The sequence below is a fragment of the Xenopus tropicalis genome, chromosome 2 (genome assembly GCF_000004195.4).
Source record: "Xenopus tropicalis strain Nigerian chromosome 2, UCB_Xtro_10.0, whole genome shotgun sequence".
Lineage (NCBI taxonomy): Eukaryota > Metazoa > Chordata > Amphibia > Anura > Pipidae > Xenopus > Xenopus tropicalis.
The window spans coordinates 4,497,426-4,512,940 of NC_030678.2; the positions used below are offsets into that span (position 1 = coordinate 4,497,426).

General features: G+C 43.8%; 1 protein-coding gene across 15 annotated transcripts in view; it reads right to left on the minus strand.

Moving 5' to 3' along the window:
* lsamp (limbic system associated membrane protein) overlaps nucleotides 1-15,515 on the minus strand; it is a 1,312,976-nt gene that overhangs the window by 183,633 nt on the left and 1,113,828 nt on the right.

The window sequence follows — 15,515 nt, forward strand, 5'->3', positions numbered from 1 at the left end:
GAGGGGCCCCGTGATTTCTGATGGCGGCCCTGTATACCTGAATGCTAGAATGTGTCATATATGTTGATGTCTAGTCTTCAAAACTAGAAGAACATCATTATTTTAATCTGAACTATACAGGGACTTCAACAGAAACCCTAAAAATGTCTCTGTTAGCCAGTCACACTAGTGTTGGTTGGGCCTTGGCCCCTGACCATAGTAAGCCCCACAATCTTACCAACCTTATATCCCTTTATGCTTCTAATGGTTGGCCCTGAATGTATGTTTCCTTGGAGGGTCTTAGGAATTTCAATTCAATGGCGCCGCTTGCAAAATGTTCTTATTGGAACGCTTTGATATTTTCTAGGTCATGGAGAGCCCTTCAAGTATTACTGTATCAGCCTTAATGTATAAGTATCAATGTATAAACCTGCCCATGTGAAACACTAAAGCTCATTACTTGAGCAGAAACTCTCTTGGGCATTAACTAGGTTTTCACAGCAGTGACTCCCTTGGTGGGGGGGTGGGGCTCTGGATGGTGGGACATAGCCTTAGAGAATATTATTGTAGTAATTGGTTATTGCAGCGTCGGACTGGAACCCCAGGGGCCACCAGAAAACCTTAGACCATAGACCAACTATCCAAAATATTTTTCCTACTTTCCTCACTCAACCACTTTATTCTCCTATAATTTTTAATTACATTCTAGCATCTATCCTTCCATCTATTTCTCCTATTTGTTCCCCTTTAGAAATAGGGAATGACCATGAAGTAGGCCAAATGGTCAGGAGCAGGAGGGCCCACTGACACCTGGGCCCCCGGGAGTTTTCCTGGTATCCTGGTGGGTCAGTCCGACACTGGGTTATTGCCTATGTTCAATTTTGATATCCCTGATACAACAATATATTTATTACATATATGGAAATGTACTGTTTTATTATTACAGAGAAAAGGGAATCATTTAACCATTAAATAAACCCAATAGGGCTGTTCTGCCCCAATAAGGGGTAATTATATCTTAGTTGGGATCAAGTACAGGTACTGTTTTATTATTACAGAGAAAAGGGAATCATTTAACCATTAAATAAACCCAATAGGACTGTTCTGCCCCAATAAGGGGTAATTATATCTTAGTTGGGATCAAGTACAGGTACTGTTTTATTATTACAGAGAAAAGGGAATCATTTAACCATTAAATAAACCCAATAGGGCTGTTCTGCCCCAATAAGGGGTAATTATATCTTAGTTGGGATCAAGTACAGGTACTGTTTTATTATTACAGAGAAAAGGGAATCATTTAACCATGAAATAAACCCAATAGGGCTGTTCTGCCCCAATAAGGGGTAATTATATCTTAGTTGGGATCAAGTACAGGTACTGTTTTATTATTACAGAAGAAAGAGAATAGTAAATATTTTCATAAGACCCTTATAGAATGAATGTTTATGAACATGACTCAATGATTGTCCACTCAAGTGATGGTCCAAAGCACCTTGAAGACCCCTGTAAGAGGTTCAGCTGTTGGGAAGTACAAATATAAAAGGTGACTATTATTGCTGCTTGATGCCTTGCTACTAGGCCTTTGGTGTTGGCAATCTTATACAACACACTCATGGAACTGGGCGACGGGAGCAGGATTTTCTTGTGAACAAACTTTATTCCTGGAGTAATCTTTACCCAACAGAGATGGGAATTTGAAAGTGATCTCCCCCTGTGGTTTCCACACAATAAACTTCAGAAGTTGAAGGAGCATGAACGATAAATATGTCCCAATCACTCCGTGGAGATCAATCCGAGGCATTAAACATCTGTCCCAGGCGTCCCACTGGGATCCGAACAAACCGATTCTGCAACGGTCGTCACTCGGAGAAAATATGCTACGAAATCCTGAGCAACTTTACACCGACGGAACAAAACAATATAAATACTTATGTGTACAAAATGCTTCAACCTCTGGAGGGTTTTCCTGAGCATTTCTCTCCGGTCTTCACAGAGCAGTCAAAACATAGGAAATCAAAGATAGGGAGGTCCAATTACTTCTGCCTGGAGATACAACTGAATCACAAACTCAAGCCCGGCATAAAACATAGAGATTCTGGTCCAATGACTAGAGGGAAAGGTCATACAAGTATAACTTACTCTTATGAGGGTGGGAGTATAGGACTGAGTCAAGGGGAAAGTGTTGGAAGGGTTACTGCCTGCTCTGCTCTCATTTCCCTACAGAAATAGGGGTTGGTAGCACTAGGTAGGTACCTAATATATAGGGGCAGAGACAGGGGAAAGTGTTGGAAGGGTTACTGCCTGCCCTGCTCTCATTTCCCTACAGAAATAGGGGTTGGTAGCACTAGGTAGGTACCTAATATATAGGGGCAGAGACAGGGGAAAGTGTTGGAAGGGTTACTGCCTGCCCTGCTCCCATTGCCCTACAGAAATAGGGGTTGGTAGCACTAGGTAGGTACCTAATATATAGGGGCAGAGACAGGGGAAAGTGTTGGAAGGGTTACTGCCTGCCCTGCTCTCATTGCCCTACAGAAATAGGGGTTGGTAGCACTAGGTAGGTACCTAATATATAGGGGCAGAGACAGGGGAAAGTGTTGGAAGGGTTACTGCCTGCCCTGCTCTCATTGCCCTACACAAATAGGGGTTGGTAGCACTAGGTAGGTACCTATCTATATACACCTGTCTAATACAAATGACTATACCAAGCTGTAGCATATATGCTGCTATATCCGTAAGCAGTAAATTCAATAGAAAGGTCACATGACTAGAGCTGCGGTAAACATTAAAGCATTCACATCAGCTAATCAGTTTGTAATCAACGAAATTTTCCAAACATGCATAGAGACCGCCAACTTGCAGCCAATCAGAGCATTAGACTGTGTTACAAGATCTCAGCGCAATGGAAATGGCAACAAAATATATTTGGCAATATCTTAGTCGGCCGCATTAGTTCACTAGGAAGGAACACCGGACACAAATGGCCGTTATGACTCTTCTGCTTTATGGCGCTCATTGAATAAAGGTGCAATTACAGCAGATTGCCGCGGATACCTAATAACCGAAAGCCTTATTTCCCCCCTAGACAATGGCCTGCGAAATCGCCAATAGCGGGAAGATGTCATTACACGGAGCGATGAATATTTTATTACTTTCAAAACTTTATTTAATCCGTCGGGAGATCAATCTTTTTGTTTTCTTTTGCCCATTATATACGGCGGCGCGAGGCAGCCTATTCCTGCAGGCTTTATTAAATCTACAGGGAAATTAATCTCGTTCCTATTTAAAATGTATTTATTCTGGAAAGAAATGATTTTTTCGAATCACAGAACGCGATTTAGCGGGAAAAAAAAAAAAAAATTTCAAAAAAAGAGAGATAAATCTTTTATTTCTAATACCCTAATGCCGGCCATTAGGAAGCAGGCATGCTCGGCCTCGGCTGCGGCACGGGGCGCGGGCCTCTTAATTTCTTTAATATTTTATCTGCCTTATTATTCTTTTTCTCTGGCAGCAGCGAGCGCAGTAAACATACGTAAGATTAAACGCTCATAGCGGGAACATCTATTTACTCGGTAGGATATTAAATTATGGATTCTAAAGAGGTATAATTATTTATTCTACGCGATGTGTTTAAGCCATTGCCAGAGAGGGTTTCCTTCTGAGTGGGAAATTGTGCCAACTGGGCAGGGGAAATGATCATTCAGAAATACAGATATAGCCGGGGGGGACCCTATAGAGTTATATCAGGGTATCCCTAATACTTGGAAATGAGATTATACCCCAAACTGATTTGCCTGTGTCTCAGTTATCAGAACACGTGTATCTCAAACTTATGCACTTGGCCTCAGTATTCAGTGATTAGGAGTCCTACCTCCATGGTCAGGCCTCCTCCTTCCTCCTTCATACGCTGTCAGCCCTCCTCAATATCTTCTCATCCCTCTCATCCTAACAATCCCTATAACCCTAACCCTAACCCTTACCCTAAAAGTCTAACCCTAGGGCGTAACCCTAGGGTGGATGATACAGGACGGCTGACAAAGTGCAGAGCATGGAGGGCAGCTGACCATGTATGAAGGACCATACCAGGGAGGACCATGACCATGGAGGAATGACTGACTACTGATGCTAGTTACTGGGTTTTTATGTTTTTTATTAAAAACTTCACAAGAAAGAATGAACATAACTCAGACCGACATGCCGGCCAATAATTACAACTTACAACCAGAAGCATGGTTAACTGCCATTATTTTAGCTTTTTTTATTGAAGGTGGTCTCCATCAAGTGTAGAACATTGAAGAACGCTGAGTGCAGAATGTCTTCTCATCCCCCTCATCCTAAAAATCCCCTTAACCCTAACCCTTACCCTAAAAGTCTAACCCTAGCGTGGATGATACAGGATGGCTGAGAAAGCAAGGAGAATGAAGGGCAGCTGACCATATATTGAAGGACCATACCATGGAGGACCATGACCATGGAGGGATGACTTTGATCACTGACGTCTGATGCCAGTTACTGGGAGGGAGTAGAATGGATATGTGCACTGAGGCAATTAAGACATGACAAAAGCAAAGCCACAAATGGGATTATCCAGTGGGTCCTATTACCAGAAACATGGTTAACTGCCATTATTTTAGCTTTTTTTATTGAAGGTGGTCTCCATCAAGTGTAGAACTTTGAAGAACGCTGAGTGCAGAATGTCTTCTCATCCCCTTCATCCTAAAAATCCCCATAACCCTAACCCTTACCCTAAAAGTCTAACCCTAGGGTGATGATACAGGATGGCTGACAAAGCATGGAGCATGGAGGGCAGCTGACCATACTGCACATACTGTGATCTGTTCTGTTTCTTCCTAGTAACTGGCCTCAGTCACTTCCTCCTTCCTCCTCCATATGCTGTCAGCCCTCCTCAATGTCTTCTGATCCTAACAATCCCCATAACCGTAACCCTTACCCTGACCCTAAAAGTCTAACTCTAGGGCGTAACCCTAGGGTGGATGATACAGGATGGCTGACAAAGCGCAGAGCATAGAGGGCAGCTGACCATGTATGAAGGACCATACCATGGAGGACCATGACCATGGAGGGATAACTTTTGATCATTCATTCAGAAATACAGATATAGCGGGGGGGACCCTATAGAGTTATATCAGGGTATCCCCAATACATGGAAATTAGATTATACCACAAACTGCTTTGTCTGTGTCTCAGTTATCAGAACATGTGTATCTCAACCTTATGCACATACTGTGATCTGTTCTGTTTCCTCCTAGTAATTGGCCTCAGTCACCCCTCCTTTCTCCCCCATATGCTGTCAGACCTCCTCAATATCTTCTCATCCCCCTCATCCTAACAATCCCTATAACCCTAACCCTTACCCTCACCCTAAAAGTCTAACCCTAGGGTGGATGATACAGGAGGCTGACAAAGCGTGGAGCAGGGAGGGAAGCTGACCATGTATGAAGGACCATAGCGGAATGGATCACAAGTGGGATTATCCAGTTACCATTAGCATGGTTAACTATCATTATTTTAGCTTTTTTATTGAAGGTGGTCTCCATCAAGTGTAGAACATTGAAGAACTCTGAGTGCAGAATGTCTTCTAGGGTGGATAATATAGGACGGTTGACAAAGCGCGGAGCATGGAGGGCAGCTGACCATGTATGAAGGACCATACCATGGAGGAACGACTTTTGATCACCAACTGGGAGGGAGTAGAATGGATCACAATATGTGCACCAACGAAGACCTGACAAAAGCAAAGCCACAAGTGGGATTATCCAGTGGGTCCTATTACCAGAAACATGGTTAACTGCCATTATTTTAGCTTTTTTAATTGAAGGTGGTCTCCATCAAGTGTAGAACATTGAAGAACGCTGAGTGCAGAATGTCTTCTCATCCCCCTCATCCTAAAAATCCCCATAACCCTTACCCTAAAAGTCTAACCCTAAGGCGTAACCCTAGAGTGATGATACAGGATGGCTGAGAAAGCATGGAGCATGGAGGGCAGCTGACCATATATTGAAGGACCATACCATGGAGGACCATGACCATGGAGGAATGACTTTTGATTACTGACTACTGATGCCAGTTACTGGGAGGGAGCAGAATGGATCACAATATGTGCACTAAGGCAATTAAGACCTGACAAAAGCAAAGCCACAAGTGGGATTATCCAGTGGATCCTATTACCAGAAACATGGTTAACTACCATTATTTTTATATTGAAGGTGGTCTCCATCAAGTGTAGAACATTGAAGAATGCTGAGCTCAGAATATTCCTTCTCTGTATAGGATCTAAGACAACCGAGGATACTGCATTTTTTCAGATTTAAAGAAATACATTGGGGGAAGTAAATCTTTAACAACTGAGATATTCAGACACACAAAAGGAACAAAGAGCTGGAGAAGAGGGTGGAAAGGAGCTCCTAGAGGAGACAATATAAAGACAGAGGGTAATAAATAGTTCAATTAAATCACCTCTTTTCCGAAGCTAAAAGATTCTTCTACTTATAACTAGGTAAATATCTAGGGATAGCCACATATATCGCTCTGGCTGCATCTATCCAACACTACAGCTATAACAACTATCCAGCACTCCAGGACTATAGCCCTACAGAGAGTGAGAGATACATTCAATCTAGAGGAGAAACATCATTGGTTTCCTCAATGCAATGGGGAGTAACTATATTTAGCAAGAAATTTCCTACACCGGAGGACTTTCCATCTTGTTCTGTCACCGCATAGGACAGTGTTTTAGCATTGATGGTTGGAAAAGGGAGGCATGGATATAAAGACTTATTAGGGTGTATTTGAGACTAAAATAGGAGGCAGAATAGATGTGCTAATTGGGACTGTTCTGTAGTCTCTCATCTATCTCGGTTTTCCCCAAGGACCATGGCAGCCGTCTGTCAGGCTCTACTGACAGATAGAGCGTCCATGAAAGACAGGACATCAGTAGCGAGACAGAGAAGGGGCCGCTATGGGACTCGCGTGCGTCCCCCCTCCCTCATCAACAGCTGTTTATTGGTAAATATGGGGCTGGAACTTCTGCTCATCCCCCTACATCTCTCACTCACTAACTGGGGGGGCAGCAACCTCCAACTGCTGGATAGAGATGCACTAACAACCAAGCTTTATAGATTTAGGGCTCATTTACTAGTCCCATTTGCTCAATGGCAAGAGTTCTAAGGGGATATTAAGAAGGCTCATATTAAGAAGGCAAAATGATTATAATCCACCCTAGGGCAATTACAAGTGTTGAAATAGAGAAAGAGAAATAACACTGTAAATAAACCTAGAGAATGAAACATAGAATAAATAAAACAGAACCCACAAGACTATGAACAAGAACCGACAAGTCCCGTCGCCCTTTTCCTTCTTCGGCTCACAGATCATTAAAAATATTTCTTCTTTCTGATATCCCTTCCTATCCCTTCTGATTTCCCTTTCCTATATATTTCTTCCAGTGGAATACATGAAACAGTGAATCTGTGTATATACCCGAGGAACGGGGCACATTCACTAAACTGGGAGTTTAATGACATCAACCGGAACCTTTTTTATGGTAGAACTAAAGCAAAACTCAGGTGTGTCTTAAGGTTTCTAAGTAGTGATGTTTGGGTTAACCCAAAGCCAATGGGACCCATGGGTTTACCCACTGGTCAGGCGGGTTTGGGTTGACATTTGGGCGACCATTGCTGTATTGGAGCCTGTCTTGGAACCACAGGTGAGTGCAGGAGCAGGATACAGAGTGGGAGGACCCAGGTATGAGTTGGGCATGGGTCCTACAATGGCAACATTTTGAAAGTTACGGTTGGGCGTGGGTCCTACAATGGCAAAATTTTGGAGGTTAGGGTTGGGTATGGGTCCTACAATGGCAACATTTTGGAGGTGAGGGTTGGGTGTGGGTCCTACGATGGCAACATTTTGGATGTTAGGGTTGGGCGTGGGTCCTACAATGGCAACATTTTGGAGGTTAGGGTTGGGCGTGGGTCCTGCAATGGCAACATTTTGGAGGTTAGGGTTGGGTGTGGGTCCTACAATGGCAACATTTTGGAGGTTAGGGTTCGGCGTGGGTCCTGCAATGGCATCATTTTGGAGGTTAGGGTTAGGTGTGGGTCCTACTATGGCATCATTTTAGAGGTAAGGGTTGGGCGTGGGTCCTACAATGGCAACATTTTGGAGGTTAGGGTTGGGCGTGGGTCCTACAATGGCAACATTTTGAAGGTTAGGGTTGGGCGTGGGTCCTACAATGGCAACATTTTGGAGGTTAGGGTTGGGTGTGGGTCCTACAATGGCAACATTTTGGAGGTTAGGGTTGGGCGTGGGTCCTACAATGGCAACATTTTGGAGGTTAGGGTTGGGTGTGGGTTGAGTTTTCCCTGACCCGCACATCACTATTTTTAAAGAGGAAACAATAATTATCTGTCCTTTTTTTGCTTATTATTGGAAGGAAGTGTTTAATCCTAGGGATCATCTACTGCAGCACCTACTTAGCACCTAGAATTAGGTTTTATTATGCAAAAAACAATATTTTGGGTTGATTTGTCCTTTAACCTCTGCTTGGCACCTCTCAGCCCACTAGATGTGTTGCCTGCTCCTAGTTCCGGCCCTGCAGGGTTAATGCCATATGTAATGGTTGACCTTGTGTTTCCCAATGCCCCCAACAAAAGCCCAACAGCCAATGTCCTCCCTCAGTTCAAAAACCTGGAATATTCATGGCCTTCCTGACTGCTCCATATTAAACCCGCCCACGTTACAGGGAAACTCCACCCTACATTATGCAAATCAGAACTCTCCAGCAACCAATGGAACCAATGACAGGGTTCCATGGCTAGTATTGTTCATTAAAACAGAATCAAGGGGCTTTGATTGGTTTCTACTGATTATAATTCCTAGATATGTTCTCTGGTTTGTTCCCAGAGGCAGTTGTACTTTCCTTATTGCCCCGCTGGGCATTTGCAATTCTCTTGCACAGTAAAGACTCTTGTTGAGAGCGGAACCATTTGTCTCGCACACCCTCCATTGTTCCGTCATTGCCCTCCAGGAAACATCTCAGTCCTTGGAATATGACCCTCGTGGGCTCCGTTTCTTTGATATAATGAGGTTAATAATTCATTGTCTCACAGTCGGGAAGGGCAATTGTGTACAAGGAGTCTCCCTGGGCCCCCATTGAGGGGATGATGGGGCCACATTGTACAGTAATATCACCTCTGCCAAATCCCACTGTTTCTAACAGGGTGGGATCATAAATAACTCAGACACAATTCCCTTTAGAGTTTCAGTATATTTCTGCTCTAGGTTCCATGGGGGGGTCCAGCCATTTATCTTGTGCACCCCCTATGGCTGAATCCTCTGTATATTATCCAACACACATCCATAACCCTAAAGTCACAGGTAATTGTGATTATTGCTAAGGCGTTGCCATCTCCATAAGAAACAGAAGGACGCAGGTCATGGATTTTGTGATAGAACGTTTCATGTACAGGTATGGGATCCCTTATCCAGAAACCTCTTATCCAGAAAGTTCCGAATTACGGAAAGGCCATCTCCCATAGACTCCATTATAAACAAATAATTCCTTAATAATTTAAATTTTCTCTGTAATAATAAAACAGTACCTGTACTTGATCCCAACTAAGATATAATTACCCCTTATTGGGGCAGAACAGCCCTATTGGGTTTATTTAATGGTTAAATGATTCCCTTTTCTCTGTAATAATAAAACAGTACCTGTACTTGATCCCAACTAAGATATAATTACCCCTTATTGGGGGCAGAACAGCCCTATTGGGTTTATTCAATATTTAAATGATTTTTAGCAGACTTAAGTTATGAAGATCCAAATTACAGAAAGATCCCTTATCCCGAAAACCCCAGATCCTAAGCATTCTGGATAACAGGTCCCATACCTGTATCATAAATCTGACGCTTCTTTACCCTTGTTTGGAGCAAATATTGAACTGCAGCATCTCTCCTGACTTGCTCTCTATTCCCATGAAGCACCTGTGACATGATGGGGGCGGGGGGGTAATTATAGAGAGTAAAGAACTGCATCCATCTTGTGTTGCCCCTTGGGTCACTGACAAGCTGCCGTGCACTGTGTGTATATGTGTCTGTGCAACTCATTAACGGCAATAGGATCACTGTCTATTACAGAGCTTTAGGTATGTTTTATTTATATATATATATATATATAATATTTTATTTTCCCTATACATGTTGAAATATTATGAACTGAGTATTGTAATAACAAGCTATGAGCAAACTTAGGGGGCTGTTCCTGCTGAATTGTGCTTAGTACAGGGGAATCCCTATGTGCCATAGTTTTATGGTATCTCTCTGTACAGGCTATGAGCAAACTTAGGGGGCTGTTCCTGCTGAATTGTGCTTAATACAGGGGAATCCCTATGTGCCATAGTTTTATGGTATCTCTCTGTACAGGCTATGAGCAAACTTAGGGGGCTGTTCCTGCTGAATTGTGCTTAGTACAGGGGAATCCCTATGTGCCATAGTTTTATGGTATCTCTCTGTACAGGCTATGAGCAAACTTAGGGGGCTGTTCCTGCTGAATTGTGCTTAGTACAGGGGAAACACTATGTGCCATAGTTTTGTGGTATCTCTCTGTACAGGCTATGAGCAAACTTAGGGGGCTGTTCCTGCTGAATTGTGCTTAGTACAGGGGAATCCCTATGTGCCATAGTTTTATGGTATCTCTCTGTACAGGCTATGAGCAAACTTAGGGGGCTGTTCCTGCTGAATTGTGCTTAGTACAGGGGAATCCCTATGTGCCATAGTTTTATGGTATCTCTCTGTACAGGCTATGAGCAAACTTAGGGGGCTGTTCCTGCTGAATTGTGCTTAGTACAGGGGAATCCCTATGTGCCATAGTTTTATGGTATCTCTCTGTACAGGCTATGAGCAAACTTAGGGGACTGTTCCTGCTGAATAATTCTAAGTAGAGAAGAATAACTGGAAGCTGAATGTTACTTATGAATAAGGTACAAGCCTCCCATTAGGATAGTGTAACTGATAGCGGATGATGGACAGTTAGAAACGTCGGCCGCACCAGTTCAGGCCGATGAAATTAAATATTTGATGTCGGTAGTTATTAAGATTTGCAGAAATCCTCGGCGCAGATTCGTTTCCAATTAAGGAATAAAAGAGGTGAATCGGAACCAACGCATTTCTACATCTCTGAATCTGCTCGGCGCAATAAAATAATCATTCTAAATGTTATAATGCGATCAGGGCCGGTCAGAAAGTTTCCGACGGAAAGTCATTGCTGCCCTCGCGCCCCCCCCCATTCATTATTCATCCTGAATCAGCAGATTACATTTTATATTAGATTAGTTTTCCTTTCAAATTTGATGTGGCAGAAAGAAGAGCCAAAATCAGATTCTCTGAGGGTTTCATTACTAAATCAGAAAGGAAGAGACGGCAACGGGCAGCCGCCGTGCGTCGGGGGGATGAGCGCATCGCTCGGGGTATTAGCGAATTATATCAGGCCGTTGGGCTGATAAACAATGGATGGGGCTGCAAGAATTGCCCCTTTATTACTTTGTATTAGTGCTATGTATTCCTGTGCTAAGGTATATAAATGTAGATGCATTATGCTTCCCTGTAGTTACATAGTTACATAGGGTTGAAAAAAGACCAGAGTCCATCAAGACTTTTTTTGCTGTACGACTGTATCTGTGTAGCATCGATCGAATGTTGGGCCAGGTCGGCTGAGCCCCCTAGGCAACCCATCTGGCCACCCTGCTCCACTCCTGCCCCCCGAGCATAAGTTTGATGATGATGGTGGGGCTGGATATGGATTGGGGAGTGGCGACACTGAGTCGTTATGAGCGGGATTGGAGGGCCTAGGTGTAGGTAGACAAGAGGTATGTGCCTAGCCCCTCCCCGCCTAGTGTTGCACCCTGATAAACAATGGATGGAGCTGCAAGAATTGCCCCTTTATTACTTTGTATTAGTACTATGTACACCTGTGCTAAGGTATATAAATGTAGATGCAGTATGCCTCCCTGTAGACTTTTGTTTCTGTACGACTGTATCTGTGTAGCATCGATCGAGTGTTGGGCCAGGTCGGCTGAGCCCCCTAGGCAACCCAGTGGCAACCCTGCTCCACTCCTGCCCCCCCAGCATAAGTTTGATGATGATGGTGGGGCTGGATATGGATTGGGGAGTGGCGACACTGAGTCGTTATGAGCGGGATTGGAGGGCCTAGGTGTAGGTAGACAAGAGGTATGTGCCTAGTAGCCCCCCCCCCCCCATTGTTGCACCATATGCCCTGCCTCTTCTGCCTATACCTAGTTACGGCCCTGCATGGATCACTGTCTGTGCATATATTTTGCATGTTTTATTGTGGTGTTTCTATTTCCTATATAGTACAAGCTATAACGCTATATTTATTCTGTAGAAAGCCTTACCATACCTGAGTAACAGCCCTGGAAGCTCCCTCCGTTTGTTTAAGATAGCAGCTGCCATTTTAGCTTGGTCTCAGTAGCTTCGTGCTGCAGCTCTGGCTGCTGGTAGCTCAGATTACACAGAGATGGGAGGGGGAGAGAGGAGAGATGGGAGGGGAGGAGGAGGAGGAGATGGGAGGGGGAGAGAGGACAGAACTGTGCAGACTGCCCAAAGGATTTTTCTGAGAGAGGAAGTCTGACACAGAAGAACATGTGACACAAAAGGAGACATGAAATCCTGTGTTTCTTTTGATAGAGGACTCAGTGCAGCGTTTCTGTGAGTGCTTATGGCTGTATTTACACAGACCTTTCTGATAAAGCTACTGAGTTTTTACCTTTCCTTCTCCTTTAGGAACAGGTCTATTAAAAATCCCTGGTCTGTAAGACCTTAATATGGCCTTGCCCTCAACTCTAGTTTAAAAGGTTTATCCCTAGGGTATGAAATCTTATGGAACACTTGGGACCTGGTGTTTTCTAGAAAATGGAACTTTCTGTAATTCAGAACATTATACCAGGAAAAAAAAGAAAACAGTTGGGCGCAAGGTATTCCTGCCCCTAACACTTGGCATAGCCAGTATATAATAAGTAGTGGGTTCAATAGCATTTCCTTAGCTTAAATGTCTGAATAAAGGGCACCCAAGGGCATGCCCATGTACCATCCCCAGCCTTCCCTTATGAATACAGTTCTGCTAAATACAGGTAACACTTTATTCATAGGAAAGTTTCCTGAGCACAAAAACCTTGGCCTAAAGTTACAACCAGTAGGGGACTGTGTAAAGCGAAAAGAACATGGCGCCCAGAGGTAAAACATGGAGACGGAGTCCTGCAAATACTGTATGCCCCCTGGAGTTTGCTTAGAGCACCATAGCAGGGGCAAATACATATTAATGCACCACACAATATTGGTGGCATTTCATCTGGAGCAATTCTGCACCTTTTTTGGTGCCCAACACTCTCCTTAGTGATCTTAGGTGTAGGAAATGGCATTACCCTGGTTTGTGGCTTTCTGGATCCAGGGGTAGATCCCATAAATTCCCTGATATAGCGGATATGTTGTAGAGGCTGTTAAGCTTTTGTATCTCCATGAGCAACAAAAAGGGTAACAATGGGGTTGCCATATCAGAGCTCTCATTGGCAGTTGGTTGGGCCCAAGTGGCCCAGTAGCAGGAGGTCTCTAGTTGAAGTATTTTAGAAGAATTAATTCCCGTGTTGTTCCTACCAACCAGTCCATTCAAGATGAACATTAGTGGTGGGGCTGCCATATCAGAGCTCTCAATGGCAGTTGGTTGGGCCCAAGTGGCCCAGTAGCAGGAGGTCTCTGGTTGAAGTATTTTAGAAGCATTCATTCCCATGGTGTTCCTGCCAACCAGTCCATTCAAGATGAACATTAGTGGTGGGGCTGCCAACATCAGCTTATAAGGAGGTGAAGAGCAACCCAAGCCTCTCCCTGGGGTCAACTGGAAATCCCTACGCCTATTCCCGCTGCACCTTGTTCGTTAATTGGCTCATTAGAACTTCCTTTCTGTTAAACCAAAAACCTACCATTTAATATGTGGGAAACAACCATTTCCAGTTACCGACTCACAAGGAACCCACGTGGGTATGAGCACTGGGGGCTAGAAGGCTGAACCGAGCTGCAGAAGAAAGCACAAGGCTATGCTCTAGGCATTTCCCATCTCACTCAGCCTTCTGTTTATGCCTCGGGCTATTCTGCTCATCCAGAAATGGCTCGTCCCTTTAATATCATTTCTCATGCTCCGTTCTCTCAACTTCATCAGAAAACTGTAAATCACCTTCTTCTGAACATATTGTTACCACAGAAACCTGAGGAGCTTGAAGGCAGCAGCAGCCGGTCTATTCTTTTATCTGCATCTGCTCTCGGAACTTCCCAGTATAAATAACCCCTATAAGCCTCCTTCACTCGTCGTGCTTCAGTCCTATTAATACACATACAACTCAATGATCTGTCATGTGATGGGGTTCAGGACTGCGGTGCCATAAACCAATCATGGTATTGCTGATGGCACAGGTAACCGGCTACCTGAGTGCTGACCCTTGACTCTACCTTCTCTTCCAACCTCCTGCAAAGGCCTAGGACCATATCCGCTCCTCAGCTTGTCTCTCTTGACTCTCTTGGCCAGCTTTCCCCTGATATTAAATCAATGCTGATGCCTATGAAGATCCTTGACTTTTGGTGCTGGAACACCTTGACCTACTTGTAGAACATAACAGAACAGCTCTCTCCATTGAGTCTCTCTTACAGCTGGAATCCAACCCTTAATTACTCCATAAGTAACTCTCCCATAGAACTTACTCCTCAAAACTAAACTCAGACCCCACCCCTTTGGGCATCTGGACAGTATTTAACCTCAACCCGACGTAACTGGAAGCCAGGTCTGATGTCCAACATCACTGATCCCCTATATCCTACCAATACTGAAAGCAGTTATCAATAGATCATAATGGTAATTGAAATTATCTGCCTCCTCTTACTTTTGCCTCCTTTATTTCCCTTTCCCTGAAGGCACCAAACCTGACTCTATATCTTTATCCATAGTTGCTACATACCCCTTAGGCATCTCAGTCCCAATAGAAACCCAACATGGCCAGCCTGCCTAATGCTTCTCTCCATTATAACCATTTATAGAATTCACGTATGACCAGCTTTTCATTGGCTTTTGAGGCTGAAGGCACCAAACCTGACTCTATATCTTTATCTATAGTTGCTATATACCCCCTAGGCATCTCAGTCCCAATAGAAACCTAACAGAAACCCAACATGGCCAGCCTGCCTAATGCTTCTTTCCATTATAACCATTTATAGAATTCACGTATGACCAGCTTTTCATTGGGTTTTGAGCCTGAAGGCACCAAACCTGACTCTATATCTTTAGCCATAGTTGCTATAAAGCCCTTAGGCATCTCAGTCCCAATAGAAACCCAACAGAAACCCAACATGGCCAGCCTGCCTAATGCTTCTTTCCATTATAACCATTTATAGAATTCACATATGACCAGCTTTTCATTGGCTTTTGAGGCTGAAGGCACCAAACCTGACTCTATATCTTTATC